Source organism: Lissotriton vulgaris, chromosome 6 (genome assembly GCF_964263255.1).
Source record: "Lissotriton vulgaris chromosome 6, aLisVul1.2, whole genome shotgun sequence".
Classification (NCBI taxonomy): Eukaryota; Metazoa; Chordata; class Amphibia; order Caudata; family Salamandridae; genus Lissotriton; species Lissotriton vulgaris.
In genome coordinates this window covers 140,648,499-140,675,706 of record NC_141694.1, presented here as the reverse complement: position 1 = coordinate 140,675,706, position 27,208 = coordinate 140,648,499, and positions in this window count along the sequence as shown.

The window sequence follows — 27,208 nt, the reverse complement described above, 5'->3', positions numbered from 1 at the left end:
CCCCCCAACTTCCCACAGTCCCGAACTCCCCCCCCCGTGGCAGCGCTGTATTAGAATCCCAGTGAGAATAAGGTCTGGTGTGTGCAAGGAGGACTTATACATTCACTAAGGTGTGCTCCTAGGTGCGCTAGTGGGGTCAGCTGCTACAGAGTCCTCATCCTCCCCTTCCTCCTCATCATTATCCTCCCGGAGCGCCTGTACCATCATTTCCCACGCTGTCGCCCTCTCCATGGCTTTCTCATCATCGGTCCTCCTAGCCATCTGGTACCTCAAAGTGCTTTCACAGGCCGCCCACTTCAGACATTCACCATACCATCGTTTATACGTGGGTCCCACTTTCGATTTCCAATTCCTTGTTATTTCCCTCTTTGCCAGGATCAACCCCAAATCTATGAATCGGCTGGTAGTCTTATTTTTGGACGTGTGTGGAAACCAATGTAGTACCCCCACTGCTTTGGTGTACTGTATTTCCCTATCTGTAGCATTATTCAGGGCCCTCCCAACCTCCTGCCAGTATTCCCCCAAGGTAGGGCAATCCCACAGCATGTGTCCCAGATCCGCCCCAATTGTGTTGCACCTGGGACAGGCCGCCTGTTCCACCCCAAAGTACTGCCGTATTTTCCCTGGCGTGAGGTATGCCCGATGAATAATATAAAAGTGTATGAGTTGGAACCTAGCGTTCCTTGAGCTCTTCCGCGCCCTCCGCAATAATTGACCCCAAGTTGCATCAGGGATCTCCATTTGGAGGTCCAGTTCCCACTTAGCTTTTAAAGCTGCGAGCGGCTGCAAGGCCTCCCGCAACATTCTGGAGTACAGACAGGTTACCGCCTTACAGGTCCCGGCCGCCATCATTGTATATTGGCACGCCATGGAGGTCGCAGGTTCTTGAAATCCCTCTCCCCAGTGGTCTTGCATGGCACCCGTTATCGCCGCATGTAACAAGTAATCTCCTCGTGGGAGGTCGAACCGCTCCTGCAACTCCTGAAACGGAAGCAATCCACCATCCTCATACAAGTCGCCCAGCATTTGAACCCCAGCCTCTTCCCAGCCTAGTAATCTCGACCAGTCCCCACCATGAGGCAGGGCTGTGACCATTCCTAGCGGAATTTCCAGGGCATACATGCGGCGGATACCCGCTCGTTTGTGCGCCCGGTTCCAGCAAAGTCGGAACGTCTGTTCCTCCACGGTCAAATCTCTAAGCACTAGCTTCTGATGCAGCGTGATGTATGCCAACACATGCCGCGGGGTGCCCTCATCCCTAGAATGCTCCGGGCCTCGATACACCCTCGCGACCTCCTGAGTGAAAATCTGCAGTTGAGCCGCCAGATAATAGCCTTCGAAATCAGGCACCGCCATGCCTCCCTCATCCTTGGGTCGCAAGAGGGTATCCAGCGCGATTCGGCGCCTGCCCGTGCCCCATAAAAACGCTATGGTCAACGATCTCAGGCGCCGAAAGAGGGAGCCCGGAACCCATATCGGAAGAGTCCTAAAGTAATATAATAGCCTAGGTAGAGCCACCATCTTAAGCAGGGAGACCCGACCAGCTAGTGAGAGTGGGAGAGTGGCCCAGAAGTCCATACACCCTCTCAGGGCAGTGATACAGCGATTGATATTGCCATCCAGCATATCCGCCGGGGTGTGGTAGATATAGACGCCGAGATAGTGCAGACAATGCGGCTCCCATCGGAGTTCCTGCGCCGTGAGAGGGCACGGCTCTTCCTGTCTCAAAGGGTATAAACAAGATTTGGGCCAATTGACCCTCAAGCCCGACAGCCGCCCGAACAACTCCAGCAAACGTCTCGCCCCCAACAACTCCGCTTCCGCATCGGCCAAAAACATCAGTAGGTCGTCCGCATATAATGAGATGACATGCGGCCTGGCCCTGTAAACCAACCCCTTATAATGGCGGCCAGACCTGGCTTCCGCTGCAAAAGGCTCCATTGCCAAAGCAAACAAGAGGGGAGAAAGGGAGCACCCCTGCCTAGTGCCGCGTCGTACCGGATATTGCTTCGAGATCAATGAACCCACTCTGACTCTAGCCGTGGCTTCTGTATATAGGACTTTGGTCCAGTTGATATAACCGTCCCCTAGCCCGAAACGCCTCATCACATCATACAGATAGTCCCATTCAAGACTATCGAAGGCCTTCTCGATATCTATAGAGAGCACGAATGGAGTAGTGTCTTCCGACAATCGAGCCCCCATCAGCCTCGTCAGCCTGCGGATATTGTGGGTAGTGTTACGTGTCGGGATAAAGCCGCATTGATCTTTATGAATCAGACCCGTCATGTGAGTCAACAACCTATTTGCTAGGATTTTGCTCAGGATCTTGTAATCCGTCGTGAGCATAGATAATGGACGGTAGGACGAAAAGGCATCGCTCGCTCTGCCAGGTTTTAGCAACGGGATCATTAGGGCCTCGCACATGGAGCTCGGGAGTCTACCTCGTGATTGCGCCTCATTATAGACCAATTGCAGTTGTGGAGACAGATACTCCAAGTATTTGCTATAAAACTCTATCGGGAGACCGTCAAGCCCTGGAGTTTTATTTCTAGCCATCTGCTTCACTGCACTCCCTATCTCTCCGATCGTTATAGGCCGACCCAGCTCCTCTGCTTCCGATTCCTCTAATTGTGGTAGCTGCAACCCTTCGAGAAAGGTGCCCAATTCTTCCGCCCCGCCCGTCAGCCCGCTCTCATATAAACCCTCATAATACACCCTAAACCTATCTAGGATCCCGGCTTGGGTGTGGCAAAGCCCCCCCCCCCCTTCCGCCTGAATCGCCATGATCGGAGCGCCCCGCCTGGTCGGGTTTGCAAGCCACGCCAGCATAGACCCCGCCTTATCACCCTCCGCATGCGCCTTCGTCATGTACGCCTTGTGGTCGAAGCTACGCAACCGCTCTAACTCCACCGCTAGCGCTTCCCTGGCGCCACTAATCCCCTCCTGGAGCTCAGGGTGATTCGGGCGCTCCCTCTCCTTCTCCCTCAATTGTCTCTCCGCTCTCTCGAGATCATCCAGCAAAGTTTTACGAGCCCCTGCAGTGTTCCCAATACAGTGACCCCTGACCACCACCTTAAACGCGTCCCACTCCACAGCTCTAGTGGAGGCGGAGCCACTATTCTCCTCAAAGTAACGTGCTACTCGCTCCCCCAAGGCCTCCCTAAAGAGCAAATCATCCAATGTGTCAGGTTGCAGCCGCCATGTTGGTACACAGTTGATTTCCACCATCCAGTTCAGAGACAACAACAAAGGGTTGTGGTCCGACAGCATGCGGGCCAAATACTCCGCGCTACCCACTGTTGAGAGCATATGCGACGAGCACAGAAACGCATCCAATCTAACATGCAGGTCGTGTAAAGTTGAATGAAAGGAGTAATCCCTCGTGGTGGGGTGTAGTACTCTCCAGGCGTCCCCCAGGTCCCAGCTCTCCTGCCAATCCAATTGGCGCTTCGCTACCCTGTGTACTGGGGAGGTGTGCAGTGGGGGATGAGACCTATCCAAAGCAGTATCCACCACCGAGTTAAAATCCCCCCCCATGAGCATCGGCCCTGCCAAATAACTCGCCAGTTTGCCCGAAAGTGCTGTTAAGAAAGCGGGCAAATCTACATTTGGGGCATATACACTGCAGAGAGATACCACCCGGCCCCTGAGTCTCCCCTCTACAGCTACAAATCTACCCTCTGGGTCCACCACCGTTTTAGTGACCTGGAAAGGAACCCCTGCCCGTATCCAAATCAATGCCCCCCTCGCAAAGGCCGAATACGTTGTGTTAAAGAGCTGCCCCCTCCACCTCCTTTGTAGCGCTACTCCCTCCTGCGCGGTGAGGTGCGTCTCTTGCAGAAAAGCTATATGCACACCCCCTACGTTTTAGGTTTAGATACGCGTGAACCTTGTGTCTGCGCACCATAGTATAAAGACCCCGCACATTCCAGGTCACACATTTCAAAGCCCCCGTATTAGCCATATCCTCTTGCACCCACAGACAGAACAATAAGAGCCATCGACAACAACGCGCTGCCCCCCCTCCCACTCCAAACAAGTGAACCCCTCAACCCCCCAAAAACAACCTGAGCGTCCCCAACTACTCTCGGTTCCCACCCCCCAGGACAGGCCCCCCGCAATTGGAAGTGAACACATCCAAACTATCACAACCAACTATCCGCTCAAAGAAAGGCACTATTATTCGCAGTCTCCACTGCAATGACCGTAAGGGCCAGTAGGGCGCGGACCGATGCCGAGAGAGTACGTTAAAGCAAATCAATCCCGCATATCCCACCCCATGATCCCCCCATAACAGACTCACGAAGTCCCACACAGTAGTAAACTGCGCACACGGGCACAGTGCCCCAGAGTCTGACCAACAGGCCGCTCCTCAAGTCCAGTGGTTCATACTTCGACTATCTCCCCAGACGTCTGAGGCGTGACAATAGGGCCTTGGCTCCACCATATTCCGAGAGTCCCGTCTCCGATCCCGTGCCCTGCTCTTCAGAGTCCGTGCCCTTCCCGGACTGGCTTCTGGTCGTGCCAGAGAGGTCCACCACCGCCTGTAGGGCCGCCTTTCTCTCTGTCTCCGTCTGTGACACGGATGGTTTTCCAGGTCTCCGGCGATTTTTACGAATCTGTTGCGACTTCCTGATCGGCTGTGTCTCTCTAGCCTCCTCCGCTCTGGCCTTAGCTCCGTCCGTTCCAGCTTTGTACGTGTCCCACCAGGCCCAAGCGTCCGCCGAGGTAGTGAAAAAAAGCGACTCGTCGTCCACCACTACTCTCATCTTCGCTGGGAAGAGAAGGGAGTATTTTATGCCCTCTCCACGGAGCTCACGCTTGAGGGACAAGAAGTTGGCCCTGAGTCTTTGGGTTTCAAAAGTGTAGTCCGGGAACATGGTGACTCTATTGTTGTCGACTTGAAAGGGTCCCGCTTCCCTCGCCCTCTGTAGTAGCCAGTCCCGATCCCTGTAGTGGAGCAGCTTGATCACCACCGGGCGAGGCGGCAGGCCCGGGGCCGGAGGTCGAGCCGGAACCCTGTGGGCCCGTTCCAGGGGAAAAAAAGGAGATAGTCCCTCTGGCGCCACCTCAGTGCGTAGCCAATTATCGAGGTAGCCCACCATGTCATCGCCCTCAATTTTTTCCGGTAGGACCACGAGGCGAACATTATTGCGCCTACTCCTATTGTCCGCATCCTCGGCCCTCCTCTCCAACACCTTCAGCCTGTCTAGAGCATCGGCCATCTGAGCTTTCACCGCTGCGTGGTCCGGGGCCAATTCCTGAATAGTGATCTCCATAGACTTGACTCTGTCTTTAAGTTTGTCATGATCCGCTTTCAGGAGACCCAAGCCCGTCGCCACCTGGGCGATGTCCTGCTGCAGGGCATCTTTCGTGGTCGCGATGGCTTCCAGTATACGGTCCTGCATGCGCTGGAGAGCAGATTGGTCGCAATCCGCTCCATCCACCACCTCTGATTCAGCTGCTCCGTCCCCCTTCCCTTTCGGTTTCACCATCTTGGCTGCAGCCGGCACCGGCCCCTAGGGCCCCTTTGTCCCCCTCGCTGTCTCCGCACTGCAGAGCCCCGCCACTGGATAACCCCTCGGGCAATAGGATCAGAGATCTAGGATACCCGTAGAGCACTGGACTCTGCTCTGATCGCACTAGTTGGTTCAGTTCCCGGGGGTCCTCTGCTGCAGCGGTGTCTCAAGGTGCCAGATTATGCTCGGATAATCGGGACCGTCGTCACAAAGCCGCCGCCATTTTGGGACTTCCTCTGCGAACGTAATTGTAGTCGTGTGTCCCAGTAGCTCGCACCAGAGCGAGGAAAGATCACCTGTGCCTGCTGAAAAGGTCAGGAGGGGCCCTCCAGCCTAGTAATCACTGCCAGTGTTGGATCAGCAGGAGAGTCAGGCCTCGTACCCCCGTCGCTGTTTTGTCCAGGCCTCAGGGCGCCATCTTAGATCGACAGCATCACACCCGGTGCTGGCCTTCAAAGTCGATTTTCAGGACGAGAAACAGCTCCAGGTCGTCCTCTCTGATCGCCGCAGCCTCCGTGACGTCTTTAGATTGCAGATTATCCAATTTTCACTGGAATTCGCGCGGATAATCAGGATGATATTCGGGATCGGGCGCGGAGCTCCGGGCTCACGCTGCCTACCTCCTCGGCATCCAAGCCACGCCCCAACAGGATGCCCATACAGAAGTTCAAAAGGGCTGAAGCCAACCCCCTTCTGTGGGACTTCTCTGTAAGCAAACAAAAGGCAGGGAATCAGGACATCCCATCTACGCCTGAGCTTTTCAGGTAGTCCATGAATCATCCCTTTTAGGGTCCTGTTGAACCTTTCAACAAGCCCATTGCATTGTGGATGATAGGGTGTAGTGAACTTTTAGTTGACACCACATTCCTTCCACATAGCAGTTAAGTAGCTTGACATGAAGTTTGCACCTCTGTCAGAGACAACCTCCTTAGGGAAGCCCACTCTGGAGAACACTCCAACTAGGGCTCTTGCCACTACAGGTGCTGTAGTGGTCCTAAGTGGAATAGCTTCAGGATACCTGGTGGCATGATCCACTACCACCAGTATAAACTTGTGCCCTGATGCTGTCTGGGGTTCCATTGGACCAACAATGTCAATCCCCACTCTTTCAAAGGGCACCCCCACCACAGGCATTGGTATAAGGGGGGGCCTTTGTTGTGCCACCTGACTTACCACTGGCTTGGCAAGTGACACAGGAGCGACAAAACTCCCTGGTATCTCCATTCATGTGAGGCCAGTGAAAGTGTGAGACAAGCCTGTCCCAAGTCTTTGTCTGGCCTAAGTGTCCTGCTAAGGGAATCTCATGGGCCAAGGTAAGAAGGAAACCTCTCTGAGGCAAGGGGATAACCAGCCTCCTGGTTGCACCAGGTTTGGGGTCTCTTGCCTCAGTGTACAGGAGTCCATCATCCCAGTATACCTTGTGGGTACCTGTGGCGTTCCCTGCAGCCTCAGCAGCAGCCTGCTGTCTGAGGGATTCAAGGGAAGGGCAGTCTAACTGTTCCTTCCCCAGGTCTTCTCTTGAGGGTCCCCCTGAGCCCAGACATTCAACTTGATCAAGTTCAAATTCTTTAGGCTCAGTTTCCCTCAATTCCTGTAGGTCAGCCTCCTCTGAGACTTGATCCTCAACCTGGGGCAAGGGGGAAGGCAATGCCTTAACCCTACTGCTCTTCTTCTTGGAAGGTGTCTGGTCCATTGTTCCAGGATCTAGCACCTGTTCAGTGGGGCATTTTCTGGCCTGTGACCTAGTCACAGCATGCACATGTGCTGGCAAGCCTAACATCTCCATGTGAGTCCTATGCTCCACTTCTGACCATTGTGATGACTCCAAATCATTGCCCAACAAACAATCCACTGGGAGGTCTGAGCTAACTACAACCTTCTTTTGGCCAATTACCCCTCCCCAGGAGAAAGCAACAATTGCCATACTTGACTGGTAGTGACATTGCTTGCATTGGTCACCAGGAAATCTGTACGTGGCATGATCTGTCCAGGGTCCACAAAGTTAGGTGTCACCATTGTGACACTGGCACAAGTGTCCCTATAGGCCTGAGCCATTTTGCCATTGATAAAAGGTGTCTGCCTGTATTTGCCCAAAGTATTGGGAATGACATCAGGGGATGTATCCATATCCCCTGTACAGACAAGGACAGCCTGAGTGAGTGTGCCAACTAAGTTGTCATACCCCTCAGAACCCAAGGTTAACCCAACTAATCCCTTGGGAGGTGCACTACCACTGCTGACTGTACTAAGGGGTGCAGTTGCCTTAGGGGCTGCAGTGGCAGGAGTTTGCCCTCCTTTCTTGGTGCACTCACTAAACCAGTGAGTTTTACTTTTACAGTATTGGCACCACCTTTTAGACTGGCCTTCTTGATTCTTCTTTTTCTGGGAAGCCTGACCCCCACCCTCTTTGGGTTGTTGGGGACCTGTTGAAGACTTCTGGTCATTTTGTTCACCTTTAGTATCTTTACCCTTCTAGTCTGCTTTCTTCTGACCCCCCTGGTTCTGGTCCTGGTTCTGCTTAACCCTTGTTCTGACCCATCTGTCTGCCTTCTTTCCCAATTCTTGGGGAGAGGTCAGATCTGAGTCAACAAGGTGCTGATGCAACAACTGGTTCTGACAATTGTTTAAAATCTGTTCCCTCATGATCAGATTGTACAATCCTGTATAATCAGTAACCTTACTGCCCAGCAACCAGCCCTCCCAAGCCTTAGTGGCACAATCTACAAAGTCAGACCAATCCTGAGACTGAGTTTTCTGGGTATCCCTGAACAGCAACCTGTTCTGCTCAGTGGTTAGGCCAAACCCATCTATCAGTGTGTTTTTCAGGACTTGGTAATTGTTAGCATCCTCAGCTCTAGTAGTGAGGAGCTTGTCTCTACCTTTACCCTCAAAGGAGAGCCACAAGATAGCTGCCCACTGACTCTGGGGGACACACTGTACAGTGCAAGCCCTCTCCAAAGCAGTCATCCATTTGTGGATATCATCCCCTTGTTTAAAGGGGGGCACTATCTTACTCAGGTGTCTAGTGTCTAAACTCCTGTCTTTTTCTCTTGGGAGAATGCTGCCACCAGTGAGATCTAACCCACTTAACTTTTGCTCTCTAGCAAAGGCAAGCCTCTCTTTGGCCAGAGCAAGTTCTTCCCTTTCAATCCTCAGATTGGCTTCCCTCATCTTAGCTTCATGCTCCCTTCTCTTAGGGGAAGACATCCCTCTATGAGAAGAGGTCTGAGAGCCATTGGTTCGAATGGATCTGTTAGAACCTCTAGATAGAGACCTATCTCGTCCATTCCCAATGTTAAGTCTGCCTGAGAGTGGCCCTGGGGGTCCCCCAAATCCATTCTCATGCCTACTTAAGTTGGTCCTAGTGAGTCTACTGACTTCTACCTGACCTTTGTCTGCCTCCTCCCCTGATAACTCATCATCTGCCTCCTGGAGGGGGGGGTCATGGTTATCAAAGGGACCCTGCAAGGGGGGCATATTCCCATCTGGATGAGAAGGATCTGTGTTGGCAGACCTCCTGGCATCATAAGTCTCTAAGAGACCAATCAGAAAAGGAATGGTAGGGCTAGAACCATGTCTTAGCTTCCTGGATGTACAGATTTGTCTCATCTCTTGGAAGCTAAGTGCAGCATATCTGGAAGGGACCTGTGGAGGGTCCACAACCACAAGAGGGGTCTCTGAAGACTCTCCGTGGTTAGACATGCTTCTAGTGTGGTGTAAGTGATGCACCTACCTACACTATTTGTTTGCCTACTGATCCCTTGCTAAGAGTTGTAGTCAAGGTGTGCTAAGCCTTGTTGAACTACAACAGCTGGTTCAGTAGAACTCAGAGTATTCTAAGCTAAGTTATATGTACCTTAAATACTTATGTGATCTTGCACAATGATATTCTTAGGATACGTGTGGTAAAACAACAGCAAGCTCAAATCCCACCGCTGCCACCAATGTGAGAAGTTGGCCTGATATATAATGTTCACTATTCTAGTGAGCACTTTGTATCAGTCCAAACAACCCTTATTGATGATTGGTTGTAAGTCAACCTTATAGACTAGCTATCCTACTAGCATGGATACGAGCAGTCCTCGGGCTAAACTCTAGAGGGCGTGTTAAGCCAGCTGTTATACCATCACATATACCCCTTGAACACCAAGTGAAAGGACACCACACAAGTGTTATGAAAATAAACAGTGTATTTATTTAGATCACACAGCCCTGTACTCTTTATGAGGACAGGGTACTAAGCACACAACAAAACTCTTACGAAAATACTTTAAGTTGCACAATTTACACAGATGCCCGAGGGGCACGAAAAACCATATACTCTGAAAGTGGAATGCGAAATTACTAGCAGGTAAGTACTGGACTAATGGGCTTTGGAATCGCTAGGACTACGTTACTGAACCTTCAGATTACTAGTAGGAGGCCTAGGGGACTCGGGTGCAGAGTGTGCACTCTCACGCGGGATGCGGGACAAAGTCTATGGAGGCTAGTAAAAGCAAAGTTAGTGTTCTCGGGCGAACCCGACTAGGTAGGCTGAAAACGAAAGTGGATCTGGACCCTTGGATAGTGAGGCTATGCTGGGGCACCGAAATGCCGAAGTTACCTAGCCCAGGGGCTGCGGCTGCATAGGTCTGAAAAGACGTCGGGAATCCTCGTTGACGAACCAGGAGCCTGAAGAAAGAAGTTGCTGGCAGGCGACCAGTGTTGAAGTTCGAAGTGATCCAAGCCTGGATCGAAGATGGATGACACCTGAAAGCAGAGGGGACCAAGTTCTTAATCACTAGCCAGTGATTGTGTGGGCACCAGGATGGCACCGGGCGAAGTCACCTCGACCAGGTAAGTGGGCGACGCTGGGTTCTGCAGTCTCACGGACCAGGAGGCGTTGTCGGCGACCAGGATGGAGGTGCGAGCTGTCCCACGATGGTTGTTGCTGTCGATGTCGCTGGACCCAGGATTGGGGCAACAAGTCTTGGCAAATTCAAGCCCACGCGGTGGACCTAAAATGGCGTCTGGAGTGGACCAGGAGGGTCCGGGGTGCTCCTCTTTTGGAAGGGAGCAAGGGCCAGTCTGGAGCAACCAGACCAGCAGTGTTGTCGTCGTTGGTCGTCGTCAGGAAGGCCACAAGCCAGCGGGCTAGTAGCCAGACAACGCGGTGAGCAGCCAAAAAGCAGAAGGGCCCCACGCAGATCTCGTGGATGCTGGGGGGCTGGTCTTCGGTGCTGGAGCTGCTCAGGGTCGGGGCTTCTCGGACCCCAAAGCACTCACCAGAGGATCCCTCGGCGGTCGTTCTGGATAGAAGTCGTGCAGTTCTGATGATGGCCGGTCCCTCGAGGTCTCGTCGCACCTACGGTTCTCAGCTTAGCTGTAGAGGTAGGTAGAGGTCAGAGGTGCCAGGGAAGCCGGGTCTCGTTGTGCTGGTCGGTCGGATTCCGGAGGAAGGACGTGCAGCAAACCGCAGTGTTCTTAGATGGTGCCTGCGGGTGCAGGGTGACTACTCCTTAGCCACAAGGGAGAAATCTTGAGAAGAAGTCGAGAGTTCCTTTCGTAGAAAGTAGTTTCTTGATTCAAAGATGATCTAATTTGGAAGGGTCCCCGCTCCTGCCTTTATCCTAAAGAAAGGGGTGGGTACGCGACTAGGTCCTGCCCTAGGAGTGGGACCAGGAAGGGGGGTGGTTATACCCCTCTCCCATGCCGGACTTTCCCCAGGCCAGGGACTGGTGTGTCCCTGGAACTGGTTCTAGCCGGCAGATGCATAGTGAGCACCGGGGTGCCACTTGCAGTCACCTTCCTGTAAAGCCCTGCCTACCCAGGATACACAAAACCCTGTCTGGGATGGTGCTAGTACCGCCCCTGACAGGAAACCCTTTGTCCAAGCTCCCCTCGCTGGAAGGACTCCCAGCTGCAGGGGGTCAGACTCATGTCTATGGTGGCAGCATCCATTTTGTGATGCTGAGGCTCGAGTTAACTTTAACCGGGGTTCACAGTTACATACATGTCGTGTCCCTCTAGAAGGGTGGAATGCTAACCCCGTCACCAGAATTGGCAAGGGGTTAGTATTCCCATTCGTATGACACCTTACTCGACATTTTTTGATAAAGCGATACCAGAGATAGCATTTAACCGCGAGGATTATAATGCACTTAAGAGTATATGGTATGCGTTATCATGGAACAGCTATTAGGACTTGGTTCCGCAAGCTGCAAACGGGCTCAGCTCATGCCAGAGCACCATCTCACACGATTCCAAGCACTCTGCCTTCAGGATTGTCAAGGCCTGCCATAGGAGTGACTGATAGGAATCTGTGTGTCCATTTTAGGGTTAGATATAGGTATACTGTAGGAGAGTAGGTTCTGCAATCCTATGATCACCCAGATTTTTTGCTTTTGTTTCACTGGTTTACGAATTTCTCTGGCTGTGGGCCTGCCAATCAGACCCACAGCCTGGCTGTTCTCTTTCTAAATTACGACATGTACCCTAGGTGCATTTACCAATTGGTACTGGGCCACCTTATCAGACCCTGTAACTCAGGGCATAGGTGTACCCAGGGCTGCCAGGGGCTGCAGCATGTATTATGCCACCCCTGGCTGGCCTCCTAAATTTGACACAACTGGCTGCATGACAGCTGGGGCAAAGTCGTGTAATCACCCTTTGCTGTAGGTGTAGTATACCTATACCTAACCCTAAAATGGACACACAGATTCCTATCAGTCACTCCTATGGCAGGCCTTGACAATCCTGAAGGCAGAGTGCTTGGAATCGTGTGAGATGGTGCTCTGGCATGAGCTGAGCCTGTCTGCAGCTTGCGGAACCAAGTCCTAATAGCTGTTCCATGATATCGCATACCATATACTCTTAAGTGCATTATAATCCTCGCGGTTAAATGCTAACTTTGGTATTGCTTTATCAAAACATGTCGAGTAAGGTGTCATACGAATTGGAATACTAACCCCTCGCCAATTCTGGCGAGGGGGTTAGCATTCCACCCTTCTAGAGGGACACGACATGTATGTAACTGTGAACCCCGGTTAAAGTTAACTGAAGCCTCAGCTCCACAAAATGGATGCTGCCACCACAGACACGAGTCTGACCTCCTGCTGCTGGGAGTCCTTCCAGCGAGGGAGGCCTGGACAAAGGGTTTCCTGTCCGGGGCGGTGCTAGCACCGTCCCAGACATGGTTTTGTGTATCCTGGGTAGGCAGGGCTTTTCAGGAAGGTGACTGCTGAGTGGCACCCCGGTGCTCACTACGCATAGGCCAGTCAGAACCAGTTCCAGGGGCACACCAGCCCCTGGCCTGGGGAAAGTCCGGCATGGCAGAGGGGTGTAACCACCCCCCTCCTGGTCCCACCCATAGGCAGGACCTAGTCACCGGGTCAGCCCCCTTTTTTAGTATAAAGATGGGAGCGGGCCCCCTGTTCAAATTAGATCATCTTTGGAATCAAGACACGACTTTCTGCGAAAGGACTTCAAGATTTCCTTCTTCAAGATTCTCCCTTGTGGCTAAGGAGTAGTCACCCTGCATCAAGCGGGCACCATCCTAAGACCACTGCGGTCTGCTGCAAGTCCTTCTTCACGAATCCGACGACCCAGCTCGACGAGACCCGGCTTCCCTGGCACCTCTGACCTCTACTCACCTCTACAGCAAAGCTGAGAACCGTGAGTGCGACGAGACCTCGAGGGACCGACGATCGCCAAGACTGCACGACTTCTTTGCAACAAGCCCACCGAGTCTTCCACTGGTGAGTGCTTTGGGGTCCGAGAAGCCCCAACCCTGCGCAGCTCCAGCACCCAAGATCAGCCTCCCTGCATCTCCACGATCTGCGTGGGGCCCTCCTGCTGTTTGCTGTGCACCGCGTTGTTTGGCTACTAGCCGGCTGGCTTGTGGCCTTCTGAACGACGCCCGACGACATCACTGCTGCTGGTCTGGTTGCTCCAGACTGGCCCTTGCTTCCTTCTTTAAGAGAGGCACCCCGGACCCTCCTGGTCCACTCCAGACGCCATTTTAGGTCCACCGCGTGGGCTTGAATTTGCCAAGGCTTTGTTGCCCAATCCTGGGTCCAGCGACGCCGACAGCTTCTATCTTCGTGGGAAAGCTCGCTCCTCCATCCTGGTCGCCGACAACGCCTCCTGGTCCGTGAGATCTCCGAGCACAGCGTCACCCACTCGCCTAGTCGAGGTGGCTACCATCCGGTGCCCTCCTGGTGCCCACTGACTACTGGCTAGTAGTCACGAACTTGGTCCCCTCTGCTTTCAGGTGTCATCTTCCTTCGATCCAGGCTTGGATCCATCGAACTTTCTTCACTGGTCGCCTGCCAGCAACTTCTTTCTTCCAGGCTCCTGGTCCGTCAACGAGGATTCCCGACGTCCTTTGAGTCCTATGCAGCTGCAGCCCCTGGGCTAGGTAACTTCGGCATTTCGGTGCCCCAGCATAGCCTCAGTATCCAAGGGTCAGAATCCACTTTCGTTTTCTTCCTACCAGGTCGGGTTCGCCCGAGAACACTAACTTTGCAATTCCTAGCTACCATAGACTTTGTCCCGCATCTCGCGTGAGAGTGCACACACTGCACCCGAGTCCCCTGGGTCTCCTAGAAGTAATCTAACGATTCTATAGTCAAGTCCTAGCGATTCCAAAGCCTATTAGTACTGTACTTACCTGCTAGTAATTTCGCATTCCACTTTTCAAGTATATGGTTTTCCGTGCCCCTCTGGCATTTGTATATACTGTGTTAACTTAAGTATTTTTGTAAGAGTTTTGGTTTGTGCTTAGTACCCTGTCCTCATAAAGAGTACAGGGCTGTTGTGATTCTTAATAAATAACTGTTTATTTTCATAACACTTGTGTGGTGTCCTTTCACTGGGTATTCAAGGGGTATATGTGTGGTAAACAGCTGGCTTAACACTCCCTCTCGAGTCTTTAGCCTTAGACTGCTCGTATCCATGCTACTAGGATAGCTGGTCTATAAGGTTGACTTACAACCAATCATCAATAAGGGTTGCTGGACTGATACATAGTGTTCACTGGAATAGTGAGCACTGCATATCAGGCCACCTTCTCACATTGGTGAGCAGCGGTTGGGATTTGAGCTTGCTGTTGTTTTACCACACGTATCCTAAGAATATCTTGTTGAAAGATCACATAAGTACTGTTAGTACATATAACTAAGCTTAGAATACTCTGAGTTCTACTGAACCAGCTGTTGCAGCTCCTCAAGGCTTAGCACACCTTGGCTGCAACTCTTAGCAAGGGATCAGTAGGTAAACACATAGTGTAGGTAGGTGCATCACTTACACCACACTAGAAACAGTATGTCGGACAAAGGAGGAAACTCTGAGTCTCCCCTTGTGTCAGTTGACCCTCCACAGGTCATCCCTTCAAGATATACTGTGCTTAGCTTCCATGAGTTACGACAAGTATGTACCTCTAGGAAGATTAAGCAAGGGGCTAACCCCACCACCTCCTTTCTGATTGGTCTCCTAGAGACTTATGATGCCAGAAAGGCTGAGAGACTTCTTAGCCCTTCTAATCCAGAAGGAGGCATGCCTCCCCTTGAGGGAACCAGAGGAGACCCTGACCTAATCCACCTCTCCACTGAGAATGAAGATGGGGAGGAGGATGAGGATGAGGATCCCTCTGGGGATGAGGCAGACAAGGGACAGGTAGAAGTCGTTAGACTAACCAGGTCCAACTTAAGCAAACATGACAGTGGTACTGGGGGACCCCTGGGGCCACTATCAGGTCAGCTTAACATTGGGAATGGACGAGCCAGATCTCTGTCAAGAGGCTCTGGCAGATCCCTTCAAACCAATGGCTCTCACAACTCTTCTCAAAGAGGGATGACTTCCCCTCAGAGGAGAGTGTATGAAGCTAAAGAAAGGGCAGCCAATCTGAGGATTGAAAGGGAAGAACTTGCCCTAGCCAAAGAAAGGCTTGCCTTTGCTAGAGAGCAACAGTTAAGTGGGGTAGTCCCCACTGGTGGCAGCATTGTACCTAGCAATAGGGAAAGGAGTTTTGATACAAAACACCTAGGTAAGATAGTGCCCCCCTTTAAACAAGGGGATGACATCCACAAATGGATTACTGCTCTGGAGAGGGCCTGCACTGTGCAGGGTGTTCCCCAGACTCAGTGGGCAGCTATCTTGTGGCTCTCCTTTGAAGGCAAAGGTAGAGATAAGCTCCTCACTACAAGAGTGGAGGATGCTAACAATTACCAAATCTTGAAAAATGCACTGGTTGAAGGGTTTGGCCTAACCACTGAGCAGTACAGAGTGCTGTTCAGGGATACCCAGAAAACTCAGTGTTGGACCTAGATTACCCCAAGTCTACATAAGGTAGCTTGGCACAGTAGTGGCTACAGCTAACTCAAGGCGTTGGTTAAGTGCTTACAAGTCTCACTCACAGTAACTCAGTGATGAACCACTAAAATAAAAGACACAACACCAATGTTTGAAAAAATACCGTTACCTTTTATAAAAATAATATGATTCTTTGGATTCAAATTATACAGGGGACGACATCAGTTTCTCTCAGAAATAATCATTACACTTTTGCCTTGGAAAAAATACATGTCACTCTTCTTGCTGTGGAAAAATTACAGTAGAACACATTCTATTGTCAAGGATTCAGTAATGAATAAAGGAAACTCTTTTGGAATTAAAAGAATCCCATTAGGTTCACACTATGCAGGGTTACTTTACATTAATACACAATGTCAACAATACTTCACCAATTGAACCTGCCAATTCACTGGTTGTTCTATCACATTCAGGGCTATGATCTCTATCCCCTTATCTATTATGTCCCAGTTTAGAATTTAAGAGGACCAAAATGGTCAGGGCACCCTGTTTGGCGCTAGATCTGGTTAGATTTCTGTAACTTTAATCATTAGGACTCAGCACCTTCCTTCCTCACCCCCACTCTCCTTACTGTCTTAGTGGCAGGTTCACCACAGTCCACAGGTCTCTAGATGACACCCGACTCCTGGTTTTCCCCAACCAGCTGCTTGCCTGTTGCTGGCGTGGGGGGGGGGGCTTGTTAAACTTCCAGCACCAGGCGCGCTTCTACTGTGCAGCGCTGGGCGAAGGGGCCTTGTTGACGATCAGCGTGATGCACTTGCTCCGGTGGCCGGGCGTGAGGGGGTTGGGCACGCTTCCTCTCCTCAGGCGCGCTTCCACTTGCCAGCGCTGGGCAAAGGGGGCCTCGCTGACGTTCAGCGCGTTGCTCTACTCGCTCCGTGGGCGAAAGGCTGTTCTGCCTTCCGCCGGTTCTCCTCCGCTTCCTCTGTGTAGCGCTGACTCTCCGCTGAGCATGCGCGATACACGGACGCTTCCCGCAGCGTCTCCCAGGCCGGCGGAACACGGAGGCTGCTCGCTCCTGAGACACGCCTCCCGCAGGCCTCGCCTTCACCGATCCGCCTCCTCACAGCAAAGGATTGAACAGCGCAGGCGCGAGGGATTAGTATTCCCGCCTGGCGCTGTACTTTCTCCGCTTTCCTGCGCAGTCTCTCCCCTCACCTGGCTCCACGGGGACCACGCTTTGGAGCGGCGACTCGCTCCTCCAGGCTGCTGAAGTTCCCCTGACACGCGCCTTCTTCTCAGCGCGACCAAGGACACGGGTCACAACGTGGGGCTCACAGCTCCTCCTTCAGTCTGGTAGGTGAGTGTTGGCAAAGGGGAAATTGAATGGTAGAGAAGCCCTCAGCTCAGGGCGACCTGTCAGGATTCGTTGGGGCCCAGTCCAGGAAGGGTCTTCCTGTACACACAGGTTGCTTTTCTTCTGAATAGTTGATGTATGGGGAGGGATTGGTCAGAGGCTGAAGGGGGAACGTCCCTCTGAAGTGACTGTCTGCCTCCAAGACAAACTAGCTGCTCTCAGTGCGTCCACCTCCTCTCACCACTGCCTCACTCCTCCACTCTTGGGTCAGCACAAAATGGCTGCTGGTCACTGGCCTTATATAGGGTGGCCTGAGACCTGCAGAAGTCTCTAGTTAATTCTAGAAAGTTCCCTAATGTTATCCTATGGGCCTGTCCTCCAGTAGTGTCCGTTATGGCAGTTGGTGGACACCATTTTAGGTTCCTGGAGATCCCTAGATTTTCAAGGGGCCTGACTAGGCCTCACAGGTTATGAGGGAAAAATTGCGTCATCGCCAAGGAACACCTAGCCCCCTGACAGCATTAAAAAAAATCCTGATGGACATGTGTAAAAATAAAAATAGAAAATCTGGGAGGCTAAGGGGGACAAAAATAAATAATAATGGTTAAAGTATCCCCAGAAGCAGACAGGTCTAACACGCGTCCCCCCCAGCTGAAAGTGGGGAGAACTACCCAACCCCTTGGGAGTCCTCATCACTAAGGCGGAAATACCTGGATAGACCGTCTGCGTTGGCATGGTCCGTCCCAGGTCGGTGTTCCACCCTAAAGTCCATTCCCTGTAGGGAGATGGACCACCTCAGCAACTTGGGATTCTCCCCCTTCATTTGCATCAGCCAACGAAGGGGGCGATGGTCAGTCTGAACTAGGAAGTGCGAGCCAAACAAGTATGGCCGCAGCTTCTTCAGAGCCCAGACCACCGCAAAGGCTTCTCTCTCAATTGTACTCCACCTCCTTTCCCTGGGGAGTAGTCTCCTGGACAGGAAGACCACGGGTTGATCCAAGCCCTCATCATTTAGCTGCGATAACACTGCCCCAATGCCATGTTCTGACGCATCTGTTTGGACAATGAATTCTCTAGCAAAATCAGGGGCCTTGAGAATGGGAGCGGAACACAATGCTTGTTTCAAGGTCATGAAGGCTCGCTGGCAAGCCTCCGTCCAGACTACCCGTCGGGGTTGCTTCTTGGAAGTAAGTTCAGTGAGGGGTGCCTTGATAGTGCCATACCCCTTCAAGAAGCGACGGTAATATCCAGTGAGGCCCAGGAAGGCTCGGACCTCTGTTTGAGTCTTGGGGGGCTCCCAGGCGATGATAGCCTCAATCTTTGCCTGGAGGGGCTGCACTGTCCCTCTGCCCACCAAGTGACCTAGGTACACCACCGACCCCTGTCCGATCTGACACTTGCTGGCCTTGATTGTCAAGCCAGCCTGTTGCAGGGCATGAAGAACAGCCTGCAGGTGCTGCAAATGGTCCTCCCAGCTGCTACTGAAGACAGCAATGTCATCCAGGTAAGCAGCAGAAAAAGCTTCCATTCCAGAAAGGACCCTGTTCACCAGCCGCTGAAAAGTGGCAGGGGCATTCTTGAGCCCAAAGGGCATCACACGAAATTGGTAGTGTCCCTGAGGTGTAGAGAAGGCTGACCTTTCCTTCGCCTCCTCGGTAAGGGAAATCTGCCAGTACCCTGAAGTTAGGTCAAAGGTACTTAAGTATTGAGCAGCTCCCAGCCGGTCAATAAGCTCATCTGCCCGTGGAATGGGATGTGCATCAGTTTTGGTTACTGAATTCAAGCCTCGGTAGTCCACACAGAATCTCAATTCAGGTGTGGTGCCTGGTGGGGCAGCTTTTGGTACCAAAACCACCGGGCTAGACCAAGGGCTACCAGAAGGTTCAATCACTCCCAGCTCCAGCATCTTGGCGACTTCACTCTTGATGCTGGCCTTCACCTTGTCCGACAGCCGGTAGATTTTAGACTTCACAGGTGGGCTGTCTCCTGTGTCCACGTCATGGGTACACAGGTGGGTCCTACCTGGGACAAGGGAGAACAGAGAAGAAAATTGCTCCAGGATCTGGCGGCAATCACTCTGCTGTTCAGGAGTCAGGGATGGCGAGAGAATTACTCCCTCCACCGACCCATCCTTTTCTTGGGACGAGAGAAGATCAGGGAGAGGTTCACTTTCTTCTTCCTCTGCTCCATCGGTTACCATCATTAAGACAACCTCGGGCCTCTCATGATGTGGCTTGAGGCGATTGGCATGCAGCACCCGGTGGGGCTGCCTCGGGGTCTTAAGATCCACCAAATAGGTAGACTTCCCCTTTTTCTCCAAAACCTCAAAGGGGCCTGTCCAACGGTCCTGGAGGGCGTTTAGCTCCCCAGGTTCCATTACCCACACTTTCTGTCCAGGCTCCAGTTCCACTGGGTGAGCGTTGTGGTCATACCACTCTTTCATAACTGCTTGGCTGGCCTCCAAGTTGTCTGAAGCTTGCTTCCACAACTTAGCCATTTGGCTCCGGAAGGCCAGCATGTAGCTCACAACGTCCTGGGGAAGCTTCCTGGGAGTTCGTTCCCATCCGTCTTTCACCAGGCTGAGAGGTCCCCGTACAGGGTGCCCGTACAAAAGTTCGAAGGGGCTGAAGCCCACTCCCTTCTGTGGCACTTCCCTGTAGGAAAACAAGAGACAGGGTAGGAGGACGTCCCATTTCCTCCGCAGGCTCTCAGGTAGACTCCGTATCATACCTTTCAAGGTTTTGTTAAACCTTTCCACAAGACCATTGGTTTGTGGGTGATAAGGAGTGGTAAACCGATAGGTAACACCGCACTCCTTCCACATAGCCCGCATGTACGCTGAAAGGAAGTTAGTCCCCCTGTCGGACACAACCTCCTTGGGGAAACCCACTCGGGTGAAGATCCCCATCAGGGCCCTTGCCACTACAGGTGCCGTGATGGCCCTCAGAGGTATTGCCTCTGGGTACCGTGTGGCATGATCCACCAAAACCAGTATGAACCGGTGACCAGCTGAAGTTGGTGGATCCAATGGCCCTACAATGTCGATGCCCACCCTTTCAAAGGGGGTGCTAACGACAGGTAGTGGTTCCAGGGGAGCTTTTAGCTTCACCCCTGTTTTCCCACTGGCTTGGCAAGACACACACGTCCGACAATATGTATCAGATGCCACTTTCATTCGAGGCCAGTAGAAGTGGGGGACAAGCCGGGCAAAGGTCTTGTCCTGTCCTAGGTGTCCTGCCAATGGTATCTCATGAGCCAGTTCCAGTAGAAAGGCTCTAAAGCATTGAGGGACCACCAAGGCTCTGGATGAACCATGGCCAGGTGCCTTGGGCTCACTGTAGAGGAGTCCATCCTCCCAGTAAATCCGGTAGCTCCCTACAATGTTTCCTGCTGCCTGGGCGTTGGCCTGTTGCCGCAGCCCCTCGAGAGTAGGACACTCTTTCTGAGCTTCACAGAACTCTTCCCTAGAAGGACCTCCCTCCACATGCCATTCAGTAGGGATGGGTAGGTTTTCCAGGGAAGCAACATTCTCCCCTGTGGACTCCAGATCCACCTCCGCAGGTGGCCCATCTGTCTCACGAGGTGGAGATGTCGAGGCAGGGTCCTCCGGCCTCCTGTCCTTCTCCTCTCTGGCAGCCGGCTGGGCCATTGTTCCAGGCTCCAGCGTAAGTGAACTCCCCCTTCGGGCAGTCGCTGACCGTGTGCTGACACAAGTCCAGTCAGGGGGTCCCAGCATCTCAGAGTGAGTCTGGTACTCCACCCTCCTCCAAGCATTGTGCTCCATATCATTCCCTAACAGGCAATCAACAGGCACGGCAGGGCTTACGGCAACTCGAAGTGGACCTGCAACCCCTCCCCACTCAAAGGGAACCTCAGCCACAGGGTAGTGGCCCAATCTGCCGTCAGCCATTACGGCGGGATGAAGTACATCTGGGATGACCTGCTCTGGAGACACCAGCTGACTCCTTACCATAGTCATGCTGGCTCCGGTGTCTCTCAGAGCCTCCCCTCTACGGCCATTGATGGTGACCCACTGCTCATACTTAGTAGTATTAGAGGGCAGTTGGGTCTTTGGAACCATCTCCTTATCTCCCAGGGACACTAAAGTGACACCCGCCCGCTCCCCTCCGTTACCCAAAGGCATCTCCTCCCCGAGCACTACACTAGTTATTCCCGGGGCTTTTCCTCCAGTGGGAGGGGGTGGTCTTTTTGGGCATCTCACATCTCCTTTATAGTGTCCCACACCACCACACTCAAAACAATGAACAACCCTTGGCTGCTGGCTTTGGCCAGGGGTAGGGTTGCGAGGGGGGTTACTCTTGGGGATGAATCCTCTGCCCCTTCCTTGCGAAGTATTTTGTGGCCCTTTTGAGAACTCCCTCTTAGTTTCCCCTCCCTCTTTCTTCTGGGGGGCGCCCTGTCCATGCTTCTGGGAATCCCCTCCAGTCCCCTTAGTCGACACCCGGGTACTAACCCAGATGTCCGCCTCCTCAGCAAGCTTCCTGGGGCTGGTCAGCTTGCTGTCCACCAGATGCTGTCGTAGTTCGGGAAGACCTTTCTCGAGTAGGTGTTCCTTGAGTATGAGGTCATATAGTCCCTCATAGTCCCCTACCTCGCTGCCTCTCACCCAACCCTCCAGGGCCTTCCTGGAGTAATCCAAAAAGTCTACCCAGTTCTGCGTGCCCAGCTTGTGGCTGCCCCGGAACTTTTGCCTATACTTCTCAGGGGTCAACCCAAACTTTCTGAGCAGCGCTGACTTCATAGCCGGGTAGTAGGTCTGTTCACTCTGATCTAGGGCCAACAAAGTATCCCTGCCAGTGGGGGGCATGTATTTATATAACCCACCCCCCCAGTGGACTTCCAAAATCCCATGGGCCCTCAGTGAGACCTCGTAGGCGGCTAGCCATTTGGCAATGTCATCACTGGGTACATAGCATGCCATAATATCTTTTGGTAGGTAAGGTCTGGGTTCCCTGATGTTGGTTTGGATATCGCTGCCACCATTCTCTGGTTTGGGGGTTCGTAGATTTAGGGCTTGCAAATCCATCTCTTTGATGGTCCGCTCATGCGCCAACCTCTTTTCCTCCCTCTCCATGTCCATCCTGGCGAGTTCTATTTTCATCCTCCTCTCCTCCCTCCTATCCTCTAACTCGGCGTCGGTCAAACCCCTCTCTGAGACACTACTGCCCACTCTGGAAGGTGTCCTAGGGCCTGTTAAAAGGTTCCCCCCTCCCGCCTGGTACAGTGTTGAAGTCTCCAGGACAGTGTCCTTGTCACTCCCCTCAGGATCTACCTCCTCCCCGGAATGAGCCTCCACCCATGCCCGGATACTGGTCAGCAGCTCAACTTTCCTGGCGCCTTTCTTAAAAAACACCCCCTGCTGCTGACACCATTCCTTCAATTGGGTCACGGTACAATTTTCCAGCTCTTCCACATTTATCTCCATTTCTATTTGGAGTATAAACTTCTTCCCAGGAGAAATCCACAAAGTGACCTGGGGTCAACCTCCACCCACCACCAGTAGTTAATTTAGAAAAAGCAAAATTTAAATTAGGAGGGCCGCAGGGAGAAAACTCCAGGTGAGGTCTCGTGGTTGGCACTGCGTTACTAATAAGTGAGTGTAAGCACAAATCCGAGATCCCACCGCTGAAACACCAATTATGTTGGACCTAGATTACCCCAAGTCTACATAAGGTAGCTTGGCACAGTAGTGGCTACAGCTAGCTCAAGGCGTTGGTTAAGTGCTTACAAGTCTCACTCACAGTAACTCAGTGATGAACCACTAAAATAAAAGACACAACACCAATGTTTGGAAAAATACCGTTACCTTTTATAAAAATAATATGATTCTTTAGATTCAAATTATACAGGGGACGACATCAGTTTCTCTCAGAAATAATCATTACACTTTTGCCTTGGAAAAAATACATGTCACTCTTCTTGCTGTGGAAAAATTACAGTAGAACACATTCTATTGTCAAGGATTCAGTAATGAATAAAGGAAACTCTTTTGGAATTAAAAGAATCCCATTAGGTTCACACTATGCAGGGTTACTTTACATTAATACACAATGTCAACAATACTTCACCAATTGAACCTGCCAATTCACTGGTTGTTCTATCACATTCAGGGCTATGATCTCTATCCCCTTATCTATTATGTCCCAGTTTAGAATTTAAGAGGACCAAAATGGTCAGGGCACCCTGTTTGGCGCTAGATCTGGTTAGATTTCTGTAACTTTAATCATTAGGACTCAGCACCTTCCTTCCTCACCCCCACTCTCCTTACTGTCTTAGTGGCAGGTTCACCACAGTCCACAGGTCTCTAGATGACACCCGACTCCTGGTTTTCCCCAACCAGCTGCTTGCCTGTTGCTGGCGTGGGGGGGGGGCTTGTTAAACTTCCAGCACCAGGCGCGCTTCTACTGTGCAGCGCTGGGCGAAGGGGCCTTGTTGACGATCAGCGTGATGCACTTGCTCCGGTGGCCGGGCGTGAGGGGGTTGGGCACGCTTCCTCTCCTCAGGCGCGCTTCCACTTGCCAGCGCTGGGCGAAGGGGGCCTCGCTGACGTTCAGCGCGTTGCTCTACTCGCTCCGTGGGCGAAAGGCTGTTCTGCCTTCCGCCGGTTCTCCTCCGCTTCCTCTGTGTAGCGCTGACTCTCCGCTGAGCATGCGCGATACACGGACGCTTCCCGCAGCGTCTCCCATGCCGGCGGAACACGGAGGCTGCTCGCTCCTGAGACACGCCTCCCGCAGGCCTCGCCTTCACCGATCCGCCTCCTCACAGCAAAGGATTGAACAGCGCGGGCGCGAGGGATTAGTATTCCCGCCCGGCGCTGTACTTTCTCCGCTTTCCTGCGCAGTCTCTTCCCTCACCTGGCTCCACGGGGACCACGCTTTGGAGCGGCGACTCGCTCCTCCAGGCTGCTGAAGTTCCCCTGACATGCGCCTTCTTCTCAGCGCGACCAAGGACACGGGTCACAACGTGGGGCTCACATCTCCTCCTTCAGTCTGGTAGGTGAGTGTTGGCAAAGGGGAAATTGAATGGTAGAGAAGCCCTCAGCTCAGGGCGACCTGTCAGGATTCGTTGGGGCCCAGTCCAGGAAGGGTCTTCCTGTACACACAGGTTGCTTTTCTTCTGAATAGTTGATGTATGGGGAGGGATTGGTCAGAGGCTGAAGGGGGAACGTCCCTCTGAAGTGACTGTCTGCCTCCAAGACAAACTAGCTGCTCTCAGTGCGTCCACCTCCTCTCACCACTGCCTCACTCCTCCACTCTTGGGTCAGCACAAAATGGCTGCTGGTCACTGGCCTTATATAGGGTGGCCTGAGACCTGCAGAAGTCTCTAGTTAATTCTAGAAAGTTCCCTAATGTTATCCTATGGGCCTGTCCTCCAGTAGTGTCCGTTATGGCAGTTGGTGGACACCATTTTAGGTTCCTGGAGATCCCTAGATTTTCAAGGGGCCTGACTAGGCCTCACAGGTTATGAGGGAAAAATGGCGTCATCGCCAAGGAACACCTAGCCCCCTGACAGCATTAAAAAAAAATCCTGATGGACATGTGTAAAAATAAAAATAGAAAATCTGGGAGGCTAAGGGGGACAAAAATAAATAATAATGGTTAGAGTATCCCCAGAAGCAGACAGGTCTAACACTCAGTCTCAAGATTGGTCTGACTTTGTAGATTGTGCCACTAAGGCTTTTGAGGGCTGGTTGCTGGGCAGTAAGGTTACTGATTATAAAGGATTGTACAATTTGATGATGAGAGAACAAATTTTAAACAATTGTCAGAACCAGTTGTTGCATCAGCATCTTGTTGACTCAGATCTGACCTCTCCCCAAGAATTGGGAAAGAAGGCAGACAGATGGGTTAGAACAAGAGTTAAACAGAACAAGGGCCAGAATCAAGGTGGTCAGAAGAAAGCAGACCAGAAGGGTAAAGCTTCTAAGGGGGAACAAAATGACCAGAAGTCTTCGACAGGTCCCCAACAACCCAAAGAGGGTGGGGGTCAGGCTCCCCAAAAGAAGAAAGAAGGCCAATCTAAAAGGTGGTGCCAATACTGCAAAAGTAAAACTCACTGGTTTAGTGAGTGCACCAAGAAAGGAGGAGGGCAGACTCCTGCCACTGCAGCCCCTAAGGCACCTGTGCCCCCTAGTACAGTCAGCAGTGGTAGTGCACCTCCCAAGGGTTTAGTAGGGTTAACCCTGGGTTCTGAGGGGTGTGACAACTTAGTTGGTACACTCACTCAGGCTGTCCTTGTCAGTACACGGGATATGGACATGTCCCCTGACATAAGTCCCAATACTTTGGGCAAATACAGACAGACACCTTTCATTAATGGAAAAATGGCTCAGGCCTATAGGGACACTTGTGCCAGTGTCACAATGGTGACACCTAACTTTGTGGACCCTGGACAGATCATGCCAGGTACAGAATTCCTGGTGACCAATGCAAGCAATGTCTCTACCAATCACAGTATGGCAATTGTAGCTTTCTCCTGGGGAGGGGTAACTGGCCAAAAGAAGGTTGTAGTTAGTTCAGACCTCCCAGTGGATTGTTTGTTGGGCAATGATTTGGAGTCATCACAATGGTCAGAAGTGGAGCAGAGGACCCACATGGAAATGTTAGGCTTGCCAGCACATGTGTTTGCTGTGACCAGGTCACAGGTCAGGAAATGCCCCACTGAACAGGTGCTGGATCCTGGAACAATGGACCAGACACCACCCAAGAAGAAGAGCAGTAGGGTTAAGGCTGTGCCTTCCCCCTTGCCCCAGGTTAAGGATCAAGTCTCAGAGAAGGCTGACCTACAGGAATTGAGGGAAACTGAGCCCAGAGAGTTTGAACTTGATCAAGTTGAATTCTTGGGTTCAGGGGGACCCTCAAGGGAAGACCTGGGGAAGGACCAGTTAAGCTGCCCTTCTCTTGAACCCCTCAGACAGCAGGCTGCTGCTGAGGCTGCTGGGAACGCCACAGGTACCCACAAGGTATACTGGGAAGATGGACTCCTGTACACTGAGTCAAGAGACCCCAAGCCTGGCATGACCAGGAGGCTGGTTGTACCCTTGTCTCAGAGAGGTTTCCTACTTACCTTGGCCCATGAGATTCCCTTAGCAGGTCACTTAGGCCAGACAAAGACTTGGGACAGGCTTGTCTCACACTTTCACTGGCCTCACATGAATGAGGATACCAAGGAGTTTTGTCGCTCCTGTGTCACTTGCCAAGCCAGTGGTAAGTCAGGTGGCACAACAAAGGCCCCCCTTATACCAATGCCTGTGGTGGGGGTGCCCTTTGAAAGAGTGGGGATTGACATTGTTGGTCCAATGGAACCCCAGACAGCATCAGGGCACAAGTTTATACTGGTGGTAGTGGATCATGCCACCAGGTATCCTGAAGCTATTCCACTTAGGACCACCACAGCACCGGTGGTGGCAAGGGCCCTAGTTGGAGTGTTCTCCAGAGTGGGCTTCCCTAAGGAGGTTGTCTCTGACAGAGGTGCAAACTTCATGTCAAGCTACTTAACTGCTATGTGGAAGGAGTGTGGTGTCAATTACAAATTCACTACACCCTATCATCCACAATGCAATGGGCTTGTTGAAAGGTTCAACAGGACCCTAAAAGGGATGATTCATGGACTACCTGAAAAGCTCAGGCGTAGATGGGATGTCCTGATTCCCTGCCTTCTGTTTGCTTACAGAGAGGTCCCAAAAAGGGGGTTGGCTACAGCCCTTTTGAACTTTTGTATGGGCATCCTGTGAGAGGCCCCCTGTGTTTGGTGAAGGAAGGATGGGAGAGACCTCTCAAAAAGCCTGCAACCAGCATAGTGGACTATGTACTTGGTCTCCGCTCCAGGATGGCTGAGTATATGGAGAAGGCATCTGAAAACCTTAAGGCCAGTCAAGAACTTCAGAAAGCTTGGCATGACCAAAAGGCTGCCCTGACTGTTTACCAGCCTGGACAGAAGGTGTGGGTGTTGGAGCCAGTGGCCCCAGCAGCACTCAAAGACAAATGGTCTGGGCCCCACACAATTCTTGAGCAAAAGG